Here is a 12,500-nt window from a genome sequence, read left to right as displayed (position 1 = left end):
GGACGGTGTTGACTTCGAGGGCGGACCGGCCCCCGTGTTCAGTCCGAATATCGTGCATTGTTAACGGCGGGAAGTGTTCCAAAAGGGAATGGGATTGAATGTGACTGCTGAAGCCGACTTTGAGACCTGTAACGCGGGTAGCTCAGCCGGATTTGACCCGGCGGTTCTGGCGACGGTCTCGCCTTCGAGGGGGGAGCGCCCCGCGTGTTCAGGCCGAATTTTGTGCATTTCCATCGGCGGGAAGAGGTCCAAACGGGAATGGGATTGAATGTGACTGCTGAAGCCGACATTGAGACCTCTAACGCGGGTAGCTCGGCAGGATTTGACCCGGCGGTTCTGCCGAAGGTCTCACCTTCGAGGGGGGAGCGTCCCGCGTGTTCAGGCCGAATATCGTGCATTGTTAACGGCGGGAAGTGTTCCAAACGTGAATGGGATTGAATGTGACTGCTGAAGCCGACATTGAGACCTCTAACGCGGGTAGCTCGGCCGGATTTGACCCGGCGGTTCTGGCGACGGTCTCGCCTTCGAGGGGGGAGCGTCCCGCGTGTTCAGGCCGAATTTTGTGCATTTCCATCGGCGGGAAGAGGTCCAAACGGGAATGGGATTGAATGTGACTGCTGAAGCCGACATTGAGACCTCTAACGCGGGTAGCTCGGCAGGATTTGACCCGGCGGTTCTGCCGAAGGTCTCACCTTCGAGGGGGGGAGCGTCCCGCGTGTTCAGGCCGAATATCGTGCATTGTTAACGGCGGGAAGTGTTCCAAAAGGGAATGGGATTGAATGTGACTGCTGAAGCCGACATTGAGACCTCTAACGCGGGTAGCTCGGCCGGATTTGACCCGGCGGTTCTGGCGACGGTCTCGCCTTCGAGGGGGGAGCGTCCCGCGTGTTCAGGCCGAATTTTGTGCATTTCCATCGGCGGGAAGAGGTCCAAACGGGAATGGGATTGAATGTGACTGCTGAAGCCGACATTGAGACCTCTAACGCGGGTAGCTCGGCCGGATTTGACCCGGCGGTTCTGCCGAAGGTCTCACCTTCGAGGGGGGAGCGTCCCGCGTGTTCAGGCCGAGTTTTGTGCATTTCCATCGGCGGGAAGAGGTCCAAACGGGAATGGGATTGAATGTGACTGCTGAAGCCGACATTGAGACCTCTAACGCGGGTAGCTCGGCCGGATTTGACCCGGCGGTTCTGCCGAAGGTCTCAGCTTCGAGGGGGGAGCGCCCACCGTGTACAGGCCGATTTTCATGCATTTCCAACCGTGGGAAGGGGTCCGAAAGGGGATGGGGGTGAACGTGACTGCTCAACCCGACTTTGAGACCTCTAACGCGGGTAGCTCAGCCGGATTTGACCCGGCGGTTCTGGCGACGGTCTCGCCTTCGAGGGGGGAGCGTCCCGCGTGTTCAGGCCGAATTTTGTGCATTTCCATCGGCGGGAAGAGGTCCAAACGGGAATGGGATTGAATGTGACTGCTGAAGCCGACATTGAGACCTCTAACGCGGGTAGCTCGGCCGGATTTGACCCGGCGGTTCTGCCGAAGGTCTCACCTTCGAGGGGGGAGCGTCCCGCGTGTTCAGGCCGAATTTTGTGCATTTCCATCGGCGGGAAGAGGTCCAAACGGGAATGGGATTGAATGTGACTGCTGAAGCCGACATTGAGACCTCTAACGCGGGTAGCTCGGCCGGATTTGACCCGGCGGTTCTGCCGAAGGTCTCACCTTCGAGGGGGGAGCGCCCACCGTGTACAGGCCGATTTTCATGCATTTCCAACCGTGGGAAGGGGTCCGAAAGGGGATGGGGGTGAACGTGACTGCTCAACCCGACTTTGAGACCTGTAACGCGGGTAGCTCAGCCGGATTTGACCCGGCGGTTCTGGCGACGGTCTCGCCTTCGAGGGGGGAGCGTCCCGCGTGTTCAGGCCGAATTTTGTGCATTTCCATCGGCGGGAAGAGGTCCAAACGGGAATGGGATTGAATGTGACTGCTGAAGCCGACATTGAGACCTCTAACGCGGGTAGCTCGGCCGGATTTGACCCGGCGGTTCTGCCGAAGGTCTCACCTTCGAGGGGGGAGCGTCCCGCGTGTTCAGGCCGAATTTTGTGCATTTCCATCGGCGGGAAGAGGTCCAAACGGGAATGGGATTGAATGTGACTGCTGAAGCCGACATTGAGACCTCTAACGCGGGTAGCTCGGCCGGATTTGACCCGGCGGTTCTGCCGAAGGTCTCACCTTCGAGGGGGGAGCGCCCACCGTGTACAGGCCGATTTTCATGCATTTCCAACCGTGGGAAGGGGTCCGAAAGGGGATGGGGGTGAACGTGACTGCTCAACCCGACTTTGAGACCTGTAACGCGGGTAGCTCAGCCGGATTTGACCCGGCGGTTCTGGCGACGGTCTCGCCTTCGAGGGGGGAGCGCCCCGCGTGTTCAGGCCGAATTTTGTGCATTTCCATCGGCGGGAAGAGGTCCAAACGGGAATGGGATTGAATGTGACTGCTGAAGCCGACATTGAGACCTCTAACGCGGGTAGCTCGGCAGGATTTGACCCGGCGGTTCTGCCGAAGGTCTCACCTTCGAGGGGGGAGCGCCCACCGTGTACAGGCCGATTTTCATGCATTTCCAACCGTGGGAAGGGGGCCGAAAGGGGATGGGGGTGAATGTGACTGCTCAACCCGACTTTGAGGCATCTAACCCGGGTAGCTCAGCCGGGTTTGACCCGGCGGTTCTGCCGACTGCCTCGCCTTCGAGGGGGGAGCGTCCCCCGTGTACAGGCCGATTTTCATGCATTTCGAACCGTGGGAAGTGGCCCAAAAGGGGATGGGGGTGAATGTGACTGCTCAACCCGACTTTGGCGCTTCCGAGCCGGGTAGCCCCGGCCGGGTTTGACCCGGCGGTTCTGCCGTCGGTCTCGCCTTCGAGGGCGGAGCCTCCCCCGTGTACAGGCCGATTTTCATGCATTTGCAACGGTGGGAAGTTGCCCAAAAGTCGATGGGAGTGAATGTGACTGCTCAACCCGACTTTGAGACTTTTAAGCCGGGTAGCTCAGCCGGGTTTGACCCGGCGGTTCTGCCGACGGTCTCGCCTTCGAGGGGGGAGCCTCCCCCGTGTACAGGCCGATTTTCGTGCTTTCTCAACGGTGGGAAGAGGTTCAAAAGGGGATGGGAGTGAATGTGACTGCTCAACCCGACTCTGAGGCTTCTAACCCGGGTAGCTCGGCCGGGTTTGATCCGGCGGTTCTGCCGACGGTCTCGTCTTCGAGGCCGGTGCCTCCCCCGTGTACAGGCCGATTTTCGTGCATTTCCAACGGTGGGAAGTGGTCCAAAAGGGAATGGGGGTGGACGTGTCTGCTCATACCGACTTTGAGACTTGTAAGCCGGGTAGCTCAGCCGGGTTTGACCCGGCGGTTCTGCCGACGGTCTCGCCTTCGAGGGGGGAGCCTCCCCCGTGTACAGGCCGATTTCCGTGCATTTCCAACGGTGGGAAGAGGTTCAAAAGGGGATGGGAGTGAATGTGACTGCTCAACCCGACTCTGAGGCTTCTAACCCGGGTAGCTCGGCCGGGTTTGATCCGGCGGTTCTGCCGACGGTCTCGTCTTCGAGGCCGGTGCCTCCCCCGTGTACAGGCCGATTTTCGTGCATTTCCAACGGTGGGAAGAGGTTCAAAAGGGGATGGGGGTGAATGCGACTGCTCAACCCGACTCTGAGGCTTCTAACCCGGGTAGCCCGGCCGGGTTTGACCCGGCGGTTCTGCCGTCGGTCTCGCCTTCGAGGGCGGAGCCTCCCCCGTGTACAGGCCGATTTTCATGCATTTGCAACGGTGGGAAGTTGCCCAAAAGTCGATGGGAGTGAATGTGACTGCTCAACCCGACTTTGAGACTTTTAAGCCGGGTAGCTCAGCCGGGTTTGACCCGGCGGTTCTGCCGACGGTCTCGCCTTCGAGGGGGGAGCCTCCCCCGTGTACAGGCCGATTTTCGTGCATTTCCAACGGTGGGAAGAGGTTCAAAAGGGGATGGGAGTGAATGTGACTGCTCAACCCGACTCTGAGGCTTCTAACCCGGGTAGCTCGGCCGGGTTTGATCCGGCGGTTCTGCCGACGGTCTCGTCTTCGAGGCCGGTGCCTCCCCCGTGTACAGGCCGATTTTCGTGCATTTCCAACGGTGGGAAGTGGTCCAAAAGGGAATGGGGGTGGACGTGTCTGCTCATACCGACTTTGAGACTTGTAAGCCGGGTAGCTCAGCCGGGTTTGTTCCGGCGGTTCTGCCGACGGTCTCGTCATCGAGGGGGGAGCCTCCCCCGTGTCCAGGCCGATTTTCATGCATTTCCAACCGTGGGAAGTGGTCCAAAAGGGAATGGGGGTGAATGTGACTGCTCATACCGACTTTGAGACTTTTAAGCCGGGTAGCTCAGCCGGGTTTGACCCGGCGGTTCTGCCGACGGTCTCGCCTTCGAGGGGGGAGCGTCCCCCGTGTTCAGGCCGAATTTTGTGCATTTCGAACCGTGGGAAGTTGCCCAAAAGTCGATGGGAGTGAATGTGACTGCTCAACCCGACTTTGAGACTTGTAAGCCGGGTAGCTCAGCCGGGTTTGACCCGGCGGTTCTGCCGACGGTCTCGTCTTCGAGGCGGGTGCCTCCCCCGTGTACAGGCCGATTTTCATGCATTTCGTACCGTGGGAAGCGGTCCAAAAGGGGATGGGAGTGAACGTGACTGCTCATACCGACTTTGGCGCTTCCGAGCCGGGTAGCTCAGCCGGGTTTGACCCGGCGGGTCTGCCGACGGTCTCGCCTTCGAGGGGGGAGCGTCCCCCGTGTTCAGGCCGAATCTTGTGCATTTCGAACCGTGGGAAGTTGCCCAAAAGTCGATGGGAGTGAATGTGACTGCTCAACCCGACTTTGAGACTTGTAAGCCGGGTAGCTCAGCCGGGTTTGACCCGGCGGTTCTGCCGACGGTCTCGTCTTCGAGGCGGATGCCACCCCCGTGTACAGGCCGATTTTCGTGCATTTCCAACCGTGGGAAGTGGTCTAAAAGTCGATGGGAGTGAACGTGACTGCTCAACCCGACTCTGAGGCTTCTAACCCGGGTAGCTCGGCCGGGTTTGACCCGGCGGTTCTGCCGACGGTCTCGTCTTCGAGGCGGGTGCCTCCCCCGTGTACAGGCCGATTTTCGTGCATTTCGAACCGTGGGAAGTGGTCTAAAAGTCGATGGGAGTGAACGTGACTGCTCAACCCGACTTTGAGACTTGTAAGCCGGGTAGCTCAGCCAGGTTTGACCCGGCGGTTCTGCCGACGGTCTCGCCTTCGAGGGCGGACCCTCCCCCGTGTACAGGCCGGTTTTCGTGCATTTCGAACCGTGGGAAGTGATCCAAAAGGGAATGGGGGTGAACGTGACTGCCCAACCCGGCTTTGAGACTTGTAAGCCGGGTAGCTCAGCCGTTGGACCCGGCGGTTCTGCCGACGGTCTCGACTTCGAGGCGGGTGCCTCCCCCGTGTACAGGCCGATTTTCATGCATTTGCAACGGTGGGAAGTTGCCCAAAAGTCGATGGGAGTGAATGTGACTGCTCAACCCGACTTCGAGACTTGTAAGCCGGGTAGCTCAGCCGGGTTTGACCCGGCGGTTCTGCCGACGGTCTCGCCTTCGAGGGGGGAGCCTCCCCCGTGTACAGGCCGATTTTCGTGCATTTCCAACGGTGGGAAGAGGTTCAAAAGGGGATGGGAGTGAATGTGACTGCTCAACCCGACTTTGGCGCTTCCGAGCCGGGTAGCTCAGCCGGGTTTGACCCGGCGGGTCTGCCGACGGTCTCGTCTTCGAGGCGGGTGCCTCCCCCGTATACAGGCCGATTTTCATGCATTTCGAACCGTGGGAAGTGGTCCAAAAGGGAATGGGGGTGGACGTGTCTGCTCATACCGACTTTGAGACTTGTAAGCCGGGTAGCTCAGCCGGGTTTGTTCCGGCGGTTCTGCCGACGGTCTCGTCTTCGAGGCGGGTGCCTCCCCCGTGTACAGGCCGATTTTCGTGCATTTCGAACCGTGGGAAGTGGTCCAAAAGGGGATGGGAGTGAATGTGACTGCTCAACCCGACTTTGGCGCTTCCGAGCCGGGTAGCTCAGCCGGGTTTGACCCGGCGGGTCTGCCGACGGTCTCGTCTTCGAGGCGGGTGCCTCCCCCGTATACAGGCCGATTTTCATGCATTTCGAACCGTGGGAAGTGGTCCAAAAGGGAATGGGGGTGGACGTGTCTGCTCATACCGACTTTGAGACTTGTAAGCCGGGTAGCTCAGCCGGGTTTGATCCTGCGGTTCTGCCGACGGTCTCGCCTTCGAGGGGGGAGCCTCCCCCGTGTTCAGTCCGATTTCCATGCATTTCCAACCGTGGGAAGTTGCCCAAAAGGGGATGGGAGTGAATGTGACTGCTCAACCCGACTTTGGCGCTTCCGAGCCGGTTAGCACAGCCGGGTTTGACCCGGCGGTTCTGCCGACAGTCTCCTCTTCGAGGCGGGTGCCTCCCCCGTGTACAGGCCGATTTCCGTGCATTTCGAACCGTGGGAAGTGGTCCAAACGTCGATGGGAGTGAATGTGACTGCTCAACCCGACTTTGGCGCTTCCGAGCCGGGTAGCTCAGCCGGGTTTGACCCGGCGGTTCTGCCGACGGTCTCGTCTTCGAGGCGGGTGCCTCCCCCGTGTACAGGCCGATTTTCATGCATTTGGAACCGTGGGAAGTGGTCCAAAAGGGAATGGGGGTGGACGTGACTGCTCATACCGACTTTGAGACTTGTAAGCCGGGTAGCTCGGCCGGGTTTGACCCGGCGGTTCTGCCGACGGTCTCGCCTTCGAGGGGGGAGCCTCCCCCGTGTTCAGTCCGATTTTCGTGCATTTCCCACGGTGGGAAATGGTATCTTTCATTACGGGGACAAGGGTCTGAAGCGGTGAAGTCAGTAACCGGCATAGTTAAGGAAAGGGTTCGAATTTTCTCAACAGTACGAAAAAAGTGAGCAGGGAAGCTAGAGAAGGTGTCAGTGAGTCCCAAACGAGTGAACCGCAAAACTTAGGGAAATGCCCGAAAGCGTTTTAAAGGGTGAAATCGGGAACGAGGAAATGATGGGAAAGTGCCTGAAAGTGCTAAATGAGTAAACAGAAAAACGAAGAAAAATGTTTGAAAAGAAGAAGTGAGTAACCAGGAAAACTTAGAAAAATGTTCAAAACGAAGAAATCAGTAACCAGGAAAACTTAGAAAAATGATCAAAAAGAAGAAATGAGTAACCAGGAAAACTTAGAAAAATGTTTAAAAAGAAGAAATCAGTAACCAGGAAAACTTAGGAAAATGTTTAAAAAGAAGAAATCAGTAACCAGAAAAACTGCGAAAAATGTTTAAAAAGAAGAAATGAGTAACCAGAAAAACTTAGAAAAATGTTTAAAAAGAAGAAATCAGTAACCAGGAAAACTTAGAAAAATGTTTAAAAAGAAGAAATCAGTAACCAGGAAAACTTAGAAAAATGTTTAAAAAGAAGAAATCAGTAACCAGGAAAACTTAGAAAAATGTTATAAAAGAAGAAGTGAGTAACCAGAAAAACTTAGAAAAATGTTTAAAAAGAAGAAATCAGTAACCAGAAAAACTGCGAAAAATGTTTAAAAAGAAGAAATCAGTAACCAGACAAACTGCGAAAAATGTTTAAAAAGAAGAAATCAGTAACCAGGAAAACTTAGAAAAATGTTTAAAAAGAAGAAGTGAGTAACCAGAAAAACTTAGAAAAATGTTTAAAAAGAAGAAATCAGTAACCAGAAAAACTTAGAAAAATGTTTAAAAAGAAGAAATCAGTAACCAGAAAAACTGCGAAAAATGTTTAAAAAGAAGAAATCAGTAACCAGGAAAACTTAGAAAAATGTTTAAAAAGAAGAAATCAGTAACCAGAAAAACTGCGAAAAATGTTTAAAAAGAAGAAATCAGTAACCAGGAAAACTTAGAAAAATGTTTAAAAAGAAGAAATCAGTAACCAGAAAAACTTAGAAAAATGTTTAAAAAGAAGAAATGAGTAACCAGAAAAACTTAGAAAAATGTTTAAAAAGAAGAAATCAGTAACCAGAAAAACGGCGAAAAATGTTTAAAAAGAAGAAATCAGTAACCAGAAAAACTTAGAAAAATGTTTAAAAAGAAGAAGTGAGTAACCAGAAAAACTTAGAAAAATGTTTAAAAAGAAGAAATGAGTAACCAGAAAAACTTAGAAAAATGTTTAAAAAGAAGAAATCAGTAACCAGAAAAACTTAGAAAAATGTTTAAAAAGAAGAAATGAGTAACCAGAAAAACTTAGAAAAATGCTTAAAAAGAAGAAATCAGTAACCAGAAAAACGGCGAAAAATGTTTAAAAAGAAGAAATCAGTAACCAGAAAAACGGCGAAAAATGTTTAAAAAGAAGAAATCAGTAACCAGACAAACTGCGAAAAAATGTTTAAAAAGAAGAAATCAGTAACCAGAAAAACTGCGAAAAATGTTTAAAAAGAAGAAATCAGTAACCAGGAAAACTTAGAAAAATGTTTAAAAAGAAGAAATGAGTAACCAGGAAAACTTAGAAAAATGTTTAAAAAGAAGAAATGAGTAACCAGGAAAACTTAGAAAAATGTTTAAAAAGAAGAAATCAGTAACCAGAAAAACTTAGAAAAATGTTTAAAAAGAAGAAATCAGTAACCAGAAAAACTTAGAAAAATGTTTAAAAAGAAGAAATGAGTAACCAGAAAAACTTAGAAAAATGTTTAAAAAGAAGAAATGAGTAACCAGAAAAACTTAGAAAAATGTTTAAAAAGAAGAAATCAGTAACCAGAAAAACGGCGAAAAATGTTTAAAAAGAAGAAGTGAGTAACCAGAAAAACTTAGAAAAATGTTTAAAAAGAAGAAATGAGTAACCAGAAAAACGTTTAAAAAGAAGAAATCAGTAACCAGAAAAACTTAGAAAAATGTTTAAAAAGAAGAAATGAGTAACCAGAAAAACTTAGAAAAATGTTTAAAAAGAAGAAATCAGTAACCAGAAAAACGGCGAAAAATGTTTAAAAAGAAGAAATCAGTAACCAGAAAAACGGCGAAAAATGTTTAAAAAGAAGAAATCAGTAACCAGACAAACTGCGAAAAATGTTTAAAAAGAAGAAATCAGTAACCAGAAAAACTTAGAAAAATGTTTAAAAAGAAGAAATCAGTAACCAGGAAAACTTGGAAAAAAACACTTAGAAAAATTTTCAGCAAAGTGTGAAAAATATTCTAAGTGTCAGCGGAGGAAAATGCTGCAGCATCGGGAAAGATTCGCAAACTTACACCGAACATGTGCTCCGAAGTGCCGGAGGAATTGGGTGAATTGAGCCCGGCAAATGGCCAGCTGTCGTTTTGTGCCTGCAGCCCGAAAACTTTAACTTTGTCTGTCGCGGAAGTCCGGACCGAGAAAAATCCAAACGGTTTTGACCGGACCGAGTTCCAGACCGATGCAGTCAAATTTGGAATTCAGACCCATTCAGTGCCACTTGTAGTTTTTCCGCAGTGAGGTTGGCGGGGTACCCGGAGATATATGGGAACACGATTTTTAGAACAAAATGGCGGCGCGGGACCGTTCTGAAAGGCATCCGAAAAACGGTTCCACGGGCATAGCACTTTAATGACAGGTATGAGTGCATGCCGGAGAGCTCTTGGAAGTCGAATTTTTGACACTTTGTCAATTTTTTGACAGATTTGACAAACTCTTTCTGTCTGTTCTAAGAGTCAGTCAGAGACTTGTGCGGCGGTCTTTTGACACTATTGGAGGGCGGGCAAACCCCACGTTGACTCCGGCCGTCCCTCCACAGGCGCTCGTGTCCAAAATGAAGGCGAGAGACGCGAGTGGCCTGGTTCCCTTGGGTGTTGCCAAGAAGGCTGCGGGCTGACCGTTGCCTGAGCACTCCCTAAAGCCTCTTGTGATGAGAGCAGACCTCGCCTGCCGCACGACCGGCTCTGGGAGTCGTTGGGCCGCTATTTGTGAATAGTCTGGTCCTCCTCTGCCACCCGGACAAGCGCGATGGCTCTGCCGCCCTGCGGTGCTCGTCACCCAGGTTTGGGGAACACGATACTCGTAACAAAAATAAAAGGCGGCTCGGGACCTGCAGGCGAAAGGGGTCCCGTGGTGCTAAGCACGTCGACTTCGGGTCTCGGTGCAAGCCGGAGAGCTCACGGAAGTCTAAAGTTTTCGGCACGTGGTCGAATCTTTTCAAAGGCTTACCCGGCTCTTTCCGTCCATTCTGAGAGTAAGTCAGAGGCCGGTGCGGAGGTCTCTTGACAATCGGAGGGGGTGGTGGCCCTCCGCAGGCGCTCGTGTCGAAAATGAAGGCGAGAGACGCGAGTGGCCTGGTTCCCCTGGGTGTTGCCAGGAAGGCTGCGGGCTGACCCTTGCCTGAGCACTCCCTAAAGCCTCTTGTGATGAGAGCAGACCTCGCGCGCCGCACGACCGGCTCTGGGAGTCGTTGGGCCGCTATCTGTGAATAGTCTGGTCCTCCTCTGCCACCCGGCCAAGTGCGATGGCTCTGCCGCCCTGCGGTGCTCGTCACGCAGGTATGGGGCACACGATGCTCGTAACAGCAAATAAAGGCGGCTCGGGACCTGCAGGCGAAAGGGGTCCCGTGGTGCTTAGCACGTCGACTTCGGGTCTCGGTGCAAGCCGGAGAGCTCACGGAAGTCTAAAGTTTTCGGCACGTGGTCGAATCTTTTGAAAGGCTTACCCGGCTCTTTCCGTCCATTCTGAGAGTCAGTCAGAGGCCGGTGCGGCGGTCTATTGACGACCGGAGGCTCCCATGGGTGTTGCGATGAGGGTGGAGGGCACAGAACCTTGCCTTAGCACTCCCTAATAAAGCCTCTTGTGAAGAGAGCAGACCTCGCGCGCCGCACGACCGGCTCTGGGAGTCGTTGGGCCGCTATCTGTGAATAGTCGGGTCCTCCTCTGCCACCCGGCCAAGTGCGATGGCTCTGCCGCCCTGCGGTGCTCGTCACGCAGGTATGGGGCACACGATGCTCGTAACAGCAAATAAAGGCGGCTCGGGACCTGCAGGCGAAAGGGGTCCCGTGGTGCTTCGCACGTCGACTTCGGGTCTCGGTGCAAGCCGGAGAGCTCACGGAAGTCTAAAGTTTTCGGCACGTGGTCGAATCTTTTGAAAGGCTTACCCGGCTCTTTCCGTCCATTCTGAGAGTCAGTCAGAGGCCGGTGCGGCGGTCTATTGACGACCGGAGGCTCCCATGGGTGTTGCGATGAGGGTGGAGGGCACAGAACCTTGCCTTAGCACTCCCTAATAAAGCCTCTTGTGAAGAGAGCAGACCTCGCGCGCCGCACGACCGGCTCTGGGAGTCGTTGGGCCGCTATCTGTGAATAGTCTGGTCCTCCTCTGCCACCCGGCCAAGTGCGATGGCTCTGCCGCCCTGCGGTGCTCGTCACGCAGGTATGGGGCACACGATGCTCGTAACAGCAAATAAAGGCGGCTCGGGACCTGCAGGCGAAAGGGGTCCCGTGGTGCTTCGCACGTCGACTTCGGGTCTCGGTGCAAGCCGGAGAGCTCACGGAAGTCTAAAGTTTTCGGCACGTGGTCGAATCTTTTGAAAGGCTTACCCGGCTCTTTCCGTCCATTCTGAGAGTCAGTCAGAGGCCGGTGCGGCGGTCTATTGACGACCGGAGGCTCCCATGGGTGTTGCGATGAGGGTGGAGGGCACAGAACCTTGCCTTAGCACTCCCTAATAAAGCCTCTTGTGAAGAGAGCAGACCTCGCGCGCCGCACGACCGGCTCTGGGAGTCGTTGGGCCGCTATCTGTGAATAGTCGGGTCCTCCTCTGCCACCCGGCCAAGTGCGATGGCTCTGCCGCCCTGCGGTGCTCGTCACGCAGGTATGGGGCACACGATGCTCGTAACAGCAAATAAAGGCGGCTCGGGACCTGCAGGCGAAAGGGGTCCCGTGGTGCTTCGCACGTCGACTTCGGGTCTCGGTGCAAGCCGGAGAGCTCACGGAAGTCTAAAGTTTTCGGCACGTGGTCGAATCTTTTGAAAGGCTTACCCGGCTCTTTCCGTCCATTCTGAGAGTCAGTCAGAGGCCGGTGCGGCGGTCTATTGACGACCGGAGGCTCCCATGGGTGTTGCGATGAGGGTGGAGGGCACAGAACCTTGCCTTAGCACTCCCTAATAAAGCCTCTTGTGAAGAGAGCAGACCTCGCGCGCCGCACGACCGGCTCTGGGAGTCGTTGGGCCGCTATCTGTGAATAGTCGGGTCCTCCTCTGCCACCCGGCCAAGTGCGATGGCTCTGCCGCCCTGCGGTGCTCGTCACGCAGGTATGGGGCACACGATGCTCGTAACAGCAAATAAAGGCGGCTCGGGACCTGCAGGCGAAAGGGGTCCCGTGGTGCTTCGCACGTCGACTTCGGGTCTCGGTGCAAGCCGGAGAGCTCACGGAAGTCTAAAGTTTTCGGCACGTGGTCGAATCTTTTGAAAGGCTTACCCGGCTCTTTCCGTCCATTCTGAGAGTCAGTCAGA

This window comes from Chiloscyllium punctatum, unplaced genomic scaffold (assembly GCF_047496795.1).
Source record: "Chiloscyllium punctatum isolate Juve2018m unplaced genomic scaffold, sChiPun1.3 scaffold_1140, whole genome shotgun sequence".
Classification (NCBI taxonomy): domain Eukaryota; kingdom Metazoa; phylum Chordata; class Chondrichthyes; order Orectolobiformes; family Hemiscylliidae; genus Chiloscyllium; species Chiloscyllium punctatum.
This window is presented reverse-complemented; position numbering follows the sequence as displayed.